Source organism: Sphaeramia orbicularis, chromosome 17 (genome assembly GCF_902148855.1).
Source record: "Sphaeramia orbicularis chromosome 17, fSphaOr1.1, whole genome shotgun sequence".
Taxonomy (NCBI): Eukaryota; Metazoa; Chordata; class Actinopteri; order Kurtiformes; family Apogonidae; genus Sphaeramia; species Sphaeramia orbicularis.
Genome location: NC_043973.1, coordinates 828,916 through 841,495, shown reverse-complemented (window position 1 = coordinate 841,495; position 12,580 = coordinate 828,916). Strand labels below are relative to the sequence as shown.

The 12,580-nt window shown below is 39.1% G+C and overlaps 1 protein-coding gene and 1 pseudogene across 1 annotated transcript in view; both read right to left on the bottom strand.

The window, feature by feature from the left end:
- Positions 1-12,580, bottom strand: part of LOC115437017 (E3 ubiquitin-protein ligase TRIM39-like) — a 760,370-nt gene that overhangs the window by 50,432 nt on the left and 697,358 nt on the right. The window lies entirely within an intron of this gene.
- LOC115437016 (tripartite motif-containing protein 16-like) lies at positions 81-2,379 on the bottom strand (annotated as a pseudogene).

The window sequence follows — 12,580 nt, the reverse complement described above, 5'->3', positions numbered from 1 at the left end:
TTTACATGCACTTCAGAAATCATGGGAAAACCCGTGTTTCTGTGTTTCAGTCCATTATTGGATTTCTTCGGGGGGTTCGTACATACGTAGTGACGATAGAATCCAACTTCCTGTTCTGGTCTTCAGCTCATGTTTGACTAAATCACTTGTGTTTTGTCTCAGTTCTCTTTTCTCGCACATGCTCAGATGGAACAGAATGAACTCCATCAGATGAACAGGTTTGTGTGCATGAGCTCCGCCTCCGTCTGAGTCGGTTCATGATCTCCACTTCTATCGTTGTCTCCAAATCCACGTCCGTACTTCTTCTGTAGGAAACAGGACGGAACAGTGGATTTGAACTCGACTGGTCCAAAGTGGAAAAACGGCTCCACTTTGTTGGACTCGGTCCAAAGCACAGACACCATCAGTCTGGTTGTGTGCTCCTCAGGTAATGACAGCTGTGTGAACATCACAGATGGGTCTACAAACACACTATTGGCTGGTTGACACGCACACACACTGGACTATTAGAATCCTCACAAAAAAGTCTGAATGGAACCAAATCTGGATTGTGAGTTCAGGAAGAAAAATTTAAAAAGTTGATCTGTTTTTGTGTCGTGTGATTTAGAGACAGATACGAAAAGTCTGATCTGATCGACTGGATCAAAGTCAACGATGAGTTTAATGGAGTTTAGGAAAGTGGGCAGTGGATCCATAACACCAAAGCCAAAGTCCAGCGTACAGAGGTTTAGTGAATGTGGTCTGGACTCTGTGGATCAGAGTCATGGTTTCAGAGACGCTGTAGAAGGACAGAATACCTGCTGTGTGATCCAGGTAGACTCCGATTCTGGAGGGAACTGGACCTGGGACAGAAGACTCAACACTGTTATGAAGAAATGAAGGAGAGTTATAGTTAGAATATAAAACCCAAGATTTGTCATTCCATCCAAATCCACATTCATCACAGTCTCCTTTTCTCTTAATGTCCTTATATACGACTGCGACCCCAACCTGCACCCCCCTCCACTCCACCTCCCAGTAACATCGACCAGTCAGACTCTCTCTGCTCAGGACCTGCCACTTGTCACTGAATCTGTCTGGATGATCAGGATAGTTCTGTTTTCGACTCATAAATGTTCCTCTCTTATTCTTCTTAGACAGTGACAGTTCTTCATTCACTGTGTTTGGATCCAGTGTGATTTTACGTGAATATTGTAAGAACCCTGCTCTGGTCTGTGGTTCTGGTTCTAGTAAGAATCCTGCTCTGGTCTGTGGTTCTGGTTCTAGTAGAACCTGTGTTTGACTGATGCTCAGTGAGATGTTGGTCCGTTCTTCTGTCAGACTGAGCTGGAGTTTCTCTCTGAGCTGTGGTCACATCCTCAAAGTAACTCTGAGGACGGACGTGGACGTGGGATGAGTCTGGATCTTCTCTGAGTGTGGACACTGATGGATACTGGAGTAAAAACTGGTTGTGGTCGTGTGTTTGTGCCAGTTTCTCCATCTCAGCGTCTTTCCTCCTCAGCTCAGTCATCTCCTGCTCCAGCTTCCGCTCCAGCTCTTTGACTCGACTCACTTCCGTTTCCTCCTTGGATCTGATCTGCCGCTCCACATCGCTCCTTCTTTCCTCCAGGAGTCGGATCAGCTCGGTCAGGATCTTGCGGTTCTTCTCCGCCACTTCATCAGTGTAGCGGCTGATGTTCTCCGCCTCCTGTTGAAGCGCCTTCACATCTTTCTGTTTGTCTTTGATTCTCTGCTGGATTTTCTGTCGACTCAGCTCCAGCTCCTTCTGCCTCTCAGTCCTTTCTGCTGCAGATGACACTGTGTCGTGGCCTTTATGTTCTTCCACAGAGCACAGATAACAGATACACTGACCGTCGGTGCGGCAGAACATCTTCATCACCTCATCGTGACGAGAGCAGACGTTCTCCTGGAGCTTCTCCGACAGATCCACCAGCTTGTGTTTCTTAAAGGCGGCAGATTCATGATGAGGCTGAAGGTGTTGGTCACAGTAAGAAGCCAAACACACCAGACAGGACTGGACAGCTTTCAGTTTCCTCCCAGTGCACACATCACAGACCACATCTTCAGCTCCAGCGTAGCAGTGATCAGCTGCAGCAGCTCCAAGTCCAGTCTTCTTCAGCTGTTCCACTAAAACTGCCAACATGGTGTTTTTGACCAGGACAGGCCTGGGTATGAAGGTGTGTCTGCACTGAGGGCAGCTGTGGAGGTTCTGCCCGTCCTCTCCATCCCAGTGGGTTTGAATACAGCTCATACAGTAGCTGTGTCCACAGGGAATAGTCACCGGATCCTTCAGTAGATCCAAACAGATGGAACAGGAAAATGTTTCCTGATCCAGATGAACTCCTTTCTGCTCCATTTCTGCTTCGTGTCTCGACCACTGGTTCAGTTTGACTGAGTCAAAGCAGTTTGAGCGCTGATCTGTTCAACATGTCTGGATCCGCCTCCTGTTGGCTCCGCCCACATGTAGAAGGATTGGATCTACAGGGGAGGAGTCGAAACATGTATTTCAATAACATAGCCCAGATTACTGAAGTTGAAAATCACACATCAGTTTATGACTCTTTAACTTCTTGTAGCATGATATGGTGAAAAGTTCACATCCAAGACAACCCCAAACAGAAGCACTTCTGTAGGAAACAGTCATCAGTGCAAACATTTGAACTGATCTGGGAAGGATTTCAGTCACATGTACATCTTCTAATACAACCAGTAGCATCTGTCTGATGAATTACTACAAAAAAATGACAATTCCAGAAGATATAAAAAGATCTCAAAAGTTTGGGACTTCAGTGTCCAACAACACTACCCCAACTCGTAGCACTTACACCAAAACTCTGCCTTCTTTAATGGGGTATCAACGATCTCCTAGATGGTCCATTCAGGTATTTGAACTCCAACAGTGGACCATCACCTTTTCCTGTGAGTCATCATCCCAACTGTTGAGGAATTTCAAAACAAAGATGACCCCAAAGAAAAGCACTTCTGTAGAAAAGAATCATCAGCGCTTCAATATGAGGTGATCTGAGATTGATTCAAATACACGATTGAAGCAATAAATTGAACAAAATGAATTTAAAACTGATTAAAAAAAACTAACAAACAATAAGCCACAAAAACAAAATAAGCCACAAACTGAATGAAACTGAAGTCAAATCATGAACCCATGGAGTTGGATCGATGCCAGTGGATGGACACACTGGGTTTAATGAGGGAGTGGACTGAAAAACACACTTTGTATCTTCAGTTCTTCTTCTAATATAATAACCCTCAACTTTAATCTGAGCTTTTATGAACATTTACATGATCAGTAAATTATATATGGGAAAATATCTGACTTTCACCAAAAAAAATGAAAAATACACAAGATAATATAATAAATGGTGAAAAATCACTTAAAAAAGGTTAAATCAGTGTTTTTCAACCTTGGACCCCACGTGGGGTCGCCTGGATTTCAAATGGGGTCACCTGAAATTTTTAGTAATTGATTTAAAAAAAAAAAACTTGCTAATAAAAAATAAATGTTGAGTTGACAGAGACAGTCACAATCCATAACAGACCAGACAAACTGTGGTTGTGAAACTGCAGCGCTGTGGTTCTGTTTGTGTGTCAAATGTTCACTGTGGTCAGTTTCAGATGCTGCAGCTCTTTCATCATTCATAGTTTCAGTTCTTGTTTGTTCAGTATTAATTGTCCTCCTTGTAAATCCCAGCTGGACTGACTGGACAGATCCTGAGCCTTTGTGCAGTAATCTACACCTGGATTTACTACCTCTGTCCACAAGAATATACATTATACAGACTAAATGTCCTCTAAAATTAAGGTTTATTTGCAACATAGTATAGCAAACTATTACATGATCAAAAATAAATTAGTTTTAGCAAAAAATAATGTCTCCATTTTGAATGTCTGGGGTCGCCAGAAATTTGTGATGTTAAAATGGAGTCACGAGCCAAAAAAGGTTGAAAACCACTGGGTTAAACAGAGAGAAAAGTTCATCTGGGAACTGCAGCAAAAGTAGCTCTGGGTCTTTATGGCTTAGTTCAGATTAAAAAAACAATTTATTCCTTCATTTACTGTGGGTTAAACAGAAGTGAAAACAGAATGTGTGTACATCTAAAGCTGTTTATTGTCCAGTGGGCTGGGGGCTTTCAGACCTGCTTCAGCTTCAGGTCTGAACCTCAGGCCTCAGGTTCTTTCACATGACATTTCCTCTGCATTCTCTGGTAAAACCACTGTGGGTCTAGGGTCGTCTTACTGCTAGATGCTCTTTCTGTCGATGGCTACCTTGACATTTTCTCGTAGAGTTTTCATTTACATTGGAAAATTCATATTTCTATCAATAGGTGTGTTTTCATCCAGAATGCTCACATTTGAAGAAAGCATGCTGCAAAAAAGTTTTTATGCCTAGGAGAGCTGGAAAAGTTGGTGGTGGATCAATAAAGAGACAAGATTCACAAATGCATACAAGAAATAAACACAAATGCAATCACAGGTGGAAAAATGCAGCAAAATATATGAAGAAGTGCAGAAATATGGAAGTAAATGTGTGTCATCAGGTTTTGAATTACAAAAGCCACTGAATTTCTAACACTGATTTTTTTTGCACCGAAATTAAGTATCTGAATTTTTTGCATCTGAATTTTTTTAATTCTAAATTTATGAACATAGTTGAATTCAGAGACAAAAAATTCAGAAACTTAATTTCAGTGCAAAAAAAATTCAGAGCAACAAATTCAATGTCTTTTGTAATTCAGAATCTGATGACACACATTTACTTCCATACAGAAACAAATGTCAGAAATGAGCTTCGACAAACTGTGGAAGTCTGTGGAAGTCTGTGAAACAACGTCATGGTCGTATTCACACCACAGCTGTTTAAGGGGACCAGAGGGGGGGTTTGAATGTACAGTCCAACCAGGATGCAGGTAATAATGCTGCGTTTCCACGACATGGAACCGACTCAACTCGACTCTGGTACCAGGTCCTGTTCCAGACCACTTCCATTACAGGATACTACTGACTTTACAGTACCTGGACGTCATAGCTAGGGATGGGACTCGATAAGAATTTAACGATTCTGATTCCATTATCAGTTTTGCTTATTGATCCGATTCCTTATTGATTCTCTTATCGATTCTCATTGAGTGAAGGAGTAAAAGAGTACAAACAGGTGTGTTTGCATTAACTGTCTTTTATATTTGCATCTGCACAGAAAATAGAACATATACAGTATGGACAAATAATAAGAACAGATGACACTGGGCCCAGTTGTTTTGTTTTTTTTTTTGGGGGGGGGGGGGGGGGGGGGGCTACAGTGACAGTGAAACTACAGACTCTTTACTAATTCCTCTATTGTCACATTTCTACCATGTGGAACCAGTTCCACTCTGCTCGTCTCCTGTTGTTGTGCACCTCATTTCCTTTCCCCTACCTTCAGAAACTTGTATCTGAGGAGGTACGACGTTTGTGCCCGCACCAGAACCAGAACTGGGCCCAGATGACGGCCTGGTGTTCACTCTGCCGCTAGATTCACAAGCACCGCTGAGTAGAGAATCAAATGAATCACATGTGGACAAATGTTTGAACAGACTGGACGGATTCCACCTTTAGAAGAAATGGAAGCTTTGACAGAGTTCAACTGGACCTGGTGTGGTCTGTTTGGACCTGGTGTGGTCTGTTTGGACCTGGTGTGGTCTGTTTGGACCTGGTGTGGTCTGTTTAGACCTGGTGTGGTCTGTTTGGACCTGGTGTGGTCTGTTTGGACCTGGTGTGGTCTGTTTAGACCTGGTGTGGTCTGTTTAGACCTGGTGTGGTCTGTTTGGACCTGGTGTGGTCTGTTTGGACCTGGTGTGGTCTGTTTAGACCTGGTGTGGTCTGTTTAGACCTGGTGTGGTCTCTTTGGACCGTTTCTGCCTCAACACCATGTTGTCTTCGTTCTGACCAAAAGAATGCAGTGTACGCGTACCATCATCGCACATGCACAGTGAAGGTGGAATCGATAAGCAGAATTGTTAAGCAGGCAAATGATTCCAAGGAATCGAGTTACTGGGATCCGGTTCTGAAAAAGAACCGGTTCTCGATTCCCATCCCTAGTCATAGCGATGCGGTGAGTTCCTTCTGTGTCGTCTGCTCAGAGTCGCTGATAAACTAACCCGTTGTGTGTGTTGTCTCGTCAAACTCATGCTGAAGTTTTACGTCGGCCACCACAGACTGAACCTTTGACTGAATGGTGTAGTTTTACAGACTGTCCTCATGTGGATTCACCTACCGACAGATTTACTGTCAGCTTCTGCATCTGTTTTTTGTAAATGGGCGGGTCACAGAGACGACTCTGACCAATCAGTGGTCTGCAGTGTTTACACAGTGTCACCTTTAGTATCTGGTCCCCAGTCCTGGAACCTCTGCGGAGGTGAGACCAAAAAGCTAGTACCAGGTACCAGATTCCAGGTCCTTTTTCGTAATAGAAACGCAAAAAGGCTGAGTCCAGTCCAGTCGGTACCATGTAGTGGAAACATGACATATGTGACCTCTGGTCCTTTAAGTCAGTCTTTGTCAAATGGGGGTACATGCACCTGCAGTAGTAAGAGGTAATGAAGCTGTTTCCATGTTTGTTGCCGCTGCAGCTATAATGCGGCTGCATGGAGCTCAGCCTCCCACAGTGCATGTCGCGACAAATTTCCAAAAACGAGTGACCTACTGGTTCTGTCTGTAAACAAATGGACTGTTTACAGATGAGTTTCAGTGTTTTCTAACCACAGTGATGCTCACCTCAGAGGTAAAACCACCAGTCCCAGCTCCAGCCGGCTCACATACACCTCCAGGCTCTGACCTGGAACTCATGAACGAGTGAATCTGTTCGCTCTGAAACTGCCCATTAACTGTTTCTGTCCAAAAGCCCATCCCATCTTCTCTTTCATGGTCGTATAATTTGACTTAAGCATCGGAAAGACTGTCCCATAGTAGAACAGCAGACTGTCACAGACGGGGGGGCAGCAGAGGGCGCACTAGACACTTTTATTGTCCATTATTTTGACGGACAGGGTCATAAAAATTCCATCATAACATTATTATCCATCATTTCAAATTTTTATTTTTTAATGATAATGAGATATATTCAGAAGTATTTAATGTTCCAAACCATCTCAGTGGTGCAGCAGCTGGAGTTGCTGCTGGTGATAAACCAACCTGATGTCACTGCTCACATCATTCTGTCCTCCACTTTGAACTGCTGTGTTCTCTGTAGACGTTCTAAACTTTCATGTGTTTGTTCACACACTGTCAGATCCCATGAACTGAGGGTTAGGGTTCAGGTTCTGTGAAGCACAGATCTGGAAACAAATGGACATGCCATCAAATAACACATGAAAGGTAGAACATGCGTACATAGAACACACCAAACACCATCAGAACTGCAGTAGAACCTGCTTGTCCTTCATCCTTCACCATCAGTTCCTCTTTTTTCTCTGTGTTTATCAGTGCCATCACATTTACTGGACTGTAAAAGAACTGAGCAGACTCAGCTGTCTGCACAGTTTGCACTAGCAAAGTAGCATCGAATTTAGGCTAAAGTTAGCGAAACAACAATTACCCTCAGTATTTTAATCTGTCAAAATGACGGACGGCCTTCACAATTTTCCATCATTTAAAAAAAAAAAAATCTGTCACTGGTGGAATATTTCCAGTTATCTGCTCCTCTGTGTGGTAGGTGTCCAGTCCGTACAGATCTGAAGTGTCACTGCACACACCAGCATTCTGAAGGTCCTCCTCACACCAGTTCTGGCGTCTTAATGCCTTCAACCAGAACTTTCACCGATTTTTGTGGAAGGGATGTTTACCAGCAGGAATTCTGTAGAAGTTTAGATCCTTCTGTGTGTTCTTTCTGTTCTGACAACCCACAGCACAGCAGGACGACGGCGTTATTCACACTGACAGTCAGTGTTTGGCACGAACTCAGCGTGTTTTCTGCCTCCAAGGTGCACCAGCAGCACACGGCCTACGTCACCATGAAACTGATCTACGGTGGAGGACTCTAAGAAACTGTTGTTGTGAGAGATTCAGGTGAGTAATCACAGACAGACTTGCGGATTTGTGATATTTTAGCTCTGGCTGGGGTTTGACAGATCTGATGAAAAATTGTTGATGAAATTCATACGCAGCTTTAAGCCGTACATGGGTAATTTAATGCAGTTTGACAAGAACGGAGGTAGAAAAGGAAGTGAAGGGAATAGGACGTTTAAACGGTTTTGATCTAACGCTGAAGGACTCTTATGGAAGTAAATCTGTCTCATCAGATTTTGAATTATAAAAGCTGTTGAGTTTCTAGCACTGAATTTTTTTGCTCTGAAATTAAGTATCTGAATTTTTTATTTCTGAATTCAACTACGTTCATAAATTTTGAATAAAAAAAATGCAGATGCAAAAAATTCAGAGGCAAAAAATTTAGCTGCTTCATTTCAGAGCAAAAAAATTCAGTGCAAGAAATTCAGTGGCTTTTATAATTCAAACTCTGATGACCCAGATTTGCTTCCATAGAATCTGTGTTTAGTTTTGGGTTTTTCTTTTTCACCAGAGGCGCTCATCATGACAGATGAGAGAGGAAGACCTTCCCCAAGAGAGAGAGAGGCCCAAAGGGGGAGAAGAAGAAGGATGTCCACCCTAGAATGAGTAAGGTCACTTTTTTTTTTTTTTTTTTTTTTTTTTGCTTAATTCAAGATTTTTTTGCTCAATTCAAGCAAAAAATCTGCCAATGGAACAAGTGAAAATGCTCTTGTTCAGATTAGTGTAAATCAGATTTTCCAGATCTGTTGTCTGTAAATCAGTTCTTTCTGACTGTACAGTTCCTCTGTAGGTGATTCTGTCTGATTTGAAGTGTGATCAGATATTTGGACTAGAAATGAGACAAATACACTTGGTCAGATTCAGATTTTTTCCAGTGTAAACACTGGAACACAGACACATGAACGTAAGCATGAACCTAACATAACCTTGGGTTGTTGGAAATGTTTTCAAATTTTGGCATGACTAAAATTTTGAAATTTCTAATATTTAAATTGATGGGTTTTTTTGGAATTTTAAGATGAAAAATTTCACAACAGCTCAGGCTGAGTTTAACATCCAGATCAGACTCAGATTTCTCATCCTTCGCTGATTTATTGAACTCTGACCTTCCTTTCAAGCTAATCAACAGTCGCTAACTTTAACTGTAAAATTTCACCGCAACATACACTGTAAAAAAAAAAAAGTCTGTAATTTAACAGAATTTTTTTAGTGTTTATTTTACAGATTTTTCCGGTATTTTTCAGATACAAGAAAATATCAATGAACTGACAAAAACAGACTGATTTTACATGTCAAATGGAAAAGAACAGGAAAAAAAATTTAACTGTGAATAACCAGAAAATGTACATTTTTTTTAAAGATTTTTTTTCCACAGAGAAATACAGTTAAAATACATCTGCAAATGGATTGTAATTTCACAAATATTTCTTTTCTATTTATGAGATTAAACTGATAATTTAAAGTTTAATACTGTAAAAAAAAAAAACATAATAAAACAAGATAAAATTACTAACAATTAACAGTAACAGAAGTATTAGTTCTGTCAGTTGAACCAGACTTGTTTGTTAATTGACAAATATCTTGTGTAATTACAGGAGGTTTCACAACAAAAATGTTGAATAAATGTATTTTTGTGAATGTATAACATGTATAAGCACTGATAAACTGTCCAAATACAGTTTTTATCAGTGGATTGGACAACTGAGTCTCACTGAAAATTATATATATATATATATATATATATATATATATATATATATATATATATATATATATATATATATATACATATATATATATATATATATATATATATATATATATATATATATATATATATATAGTGAATTGGATTGTTTTAATACATGTAAATATTCTTTATTAAACATTAAAAAGTCAAAAAATCTCATGTAAAGTTAGGGCAAAAAACTGTATTTTAATGATGGAAAATTACTGTATTTTTATGAGATGGTTATTTTACATTATTTAACAGTATTTTTTCGCTGGAATAATACTGTTTTTTTTTTTTTTTTTGCGTTTTTTTCTTTTTTACAGTGTAAATAATAGAATAAGGCTCATGTTAGCGTGTTGTTCTTTGCGTAGTTTTAGTTCTTGTGAACGGGTCATATTTTTACACCATGTTCATGCAGAAAAATAACAAAAGGTTTGCTTGTTTTTTTTCAGACATCAATATTAAGGCTGTGCTTCAAGTTTTTAAATGTACATTATTTATACTCCTGGTACTGGTTTTCAAAGATGGAGGTCACACAGGTGAATCTAACTCTGCAAAACAAGTCCAGAAGTGTCAGAGCATCAGAGGTGCAGATGTGGAAACCCCCGTGACCCATGTGAGGAGATTTGTTCGGTGTCTTCAGACGATCGTTCTCCTCCTTCATCACCATTAGGGGAATATTTTTCCCTTTGCTGCAGTGCGGGGCTGACCCTCTCTTTGACATTTCTATTAGAAGTTTCCATGTGTGGGCAGAGCGGAGCACACAACACAAGCATTAATATTAGAGCCCATCTTCTCTGGCCAAAATAAAAGCAACATATCTGAATTAATCATCGGATGCAAAATGTATGACCTGGATCGGACTTTTCGTTCCTCTCACACCAACATGTACAGTATATCATTAACCCTTACAGACCCAAACGTCCACCTTTAACCTAAACCATCTACTGAGCTACACTGTTTAATACCTGCTGATCCACTAATCCTATCAAAACATGGAAATAATTGCTGTAAAATACAGTTTTATCTGAGTTAGTCATAGGATAAATTGTACAAAAACATGTAAAATGAGCAAAACGATACATTTGGAAATAATTATCCAAAAAAGCATGAAATATGGCATAAAATTGGAATAAATCCTTCTAAAGTGAGGAAAGAATCAGCAAAATATTTGAAAAATTAGCAGAGTTTATCATTTCATAACATCCAGAACCCTGTATTTATTTAGTTAAGCCTCAAAAACCAGAGCCATCTACTGATCTAAACTGTTTAATACCTGCTGATCCACTGATCCTATCAACCCATGTCAATAATTGGTGTAAAATACAGTTCTTCATCTTTTCATGGTCATCAGATATGACCATATTTGGACGTTCAGAGGCTCCGTAGTTACCGTGGAAACACCGTCATCTTCTACAACATTGATTCACCAGAAAAAGTTGGAGTTGGATCAATGACAGTGCATGGACACACTGGGTTTATGTTTAAAAAAAAAAAGTAAAATCAATAAACAATTAACAAAAGAATAAATAATGTAAAAAAGAGCAAAAAGTTAACTACAATGAAGTTTAAAAAAAGTTAAAAAAAAAAAAAAAAAAGTTAGGCGAAAAAAATGAACAAAAACAGTTAAACTAACCAATAAAATGAACAAAAATTACAATAAATCAACAAAATAATAAGTAACATCAACAAAATAAGCCACTAACTGAATAAAACTGAAGAAAAGAAATAGACAACAAAATGGACAAAAACAAGTAAAATAAGTAAAATTAATAAAATAAACTAAAGAATAAATGTGTCTGTAGTTACCGTGGAAACACCGTCATCTTCTACAACACTGATTCACCAGTAAAACCCATGGAGTTGGATCAATGACAGTGGATGGACACACTGGGATTATGTTCAATAATAACTAAAATGAACCAAAATGAATAAATAATTTACAACATAATAAATAATGTTTAAAAAAAAGAGCAAAAAGTGAATTACAATGAAGTAAAAAAGAATAAGTTAAGCAACAAAATGAACAAAAACGGCTAAACTAACCCAAAAAATAAACAAAAATGATAATAAATCAACAAAATAATAAGTAACATGAACAAAACAAGCCACAAACTGAACAAAATTGAAGAAATAAATAAATGAATTAGGCAACAAAATGGACAAAAACTAGTCAAATGAATCAAATTGAAATAATAAGTGTATCTGTAGTTACCATGGAAACGCCGCCATCTTCTCCAACACTGATCCTCCAGTCAAACCCATGCAGTTGGATCAGTGACAGTGGATGGACACACTGGGGTTCTGTTCAGTTTATCGTGTATTTTGCTGAAAACGTCACTTGTTCTTCAGTTTTCTCTGTTTTGATCTGATAACCTTTGAATTTACTCTGAGCTTTAATGAACATCTACATGATCAGTACGTTAAAAAAATGGGTGTTGTTGTTATTTAGAGGCATAACGTCATATTATGTTTTTCACATTAAACCAAGAAGAAGGTTTGGAGTCATTACTTCTGGTTATTATGCTGTTATTTTAGAGTCGGATGCCCTCGACTGTTCATATCTTCAGGGTCTTTTTTTCACTTTGTAAGTTCCTCATGTGTTGAAAGCCCTGGTTTACAGAATGATGGACAGACTGGAGAAAAATGTGTTGAAATCTGTATAATGTACCCAAACAGTGTTGGTTTGTTCATTTTTGGTTTTGTTGTTTTGTCAAATATGTGTGAAAAATGTCAATAAAAACTTAAGTGACAAAAAAAACAAACTTTCCTGTGAATTAAACGTGCATG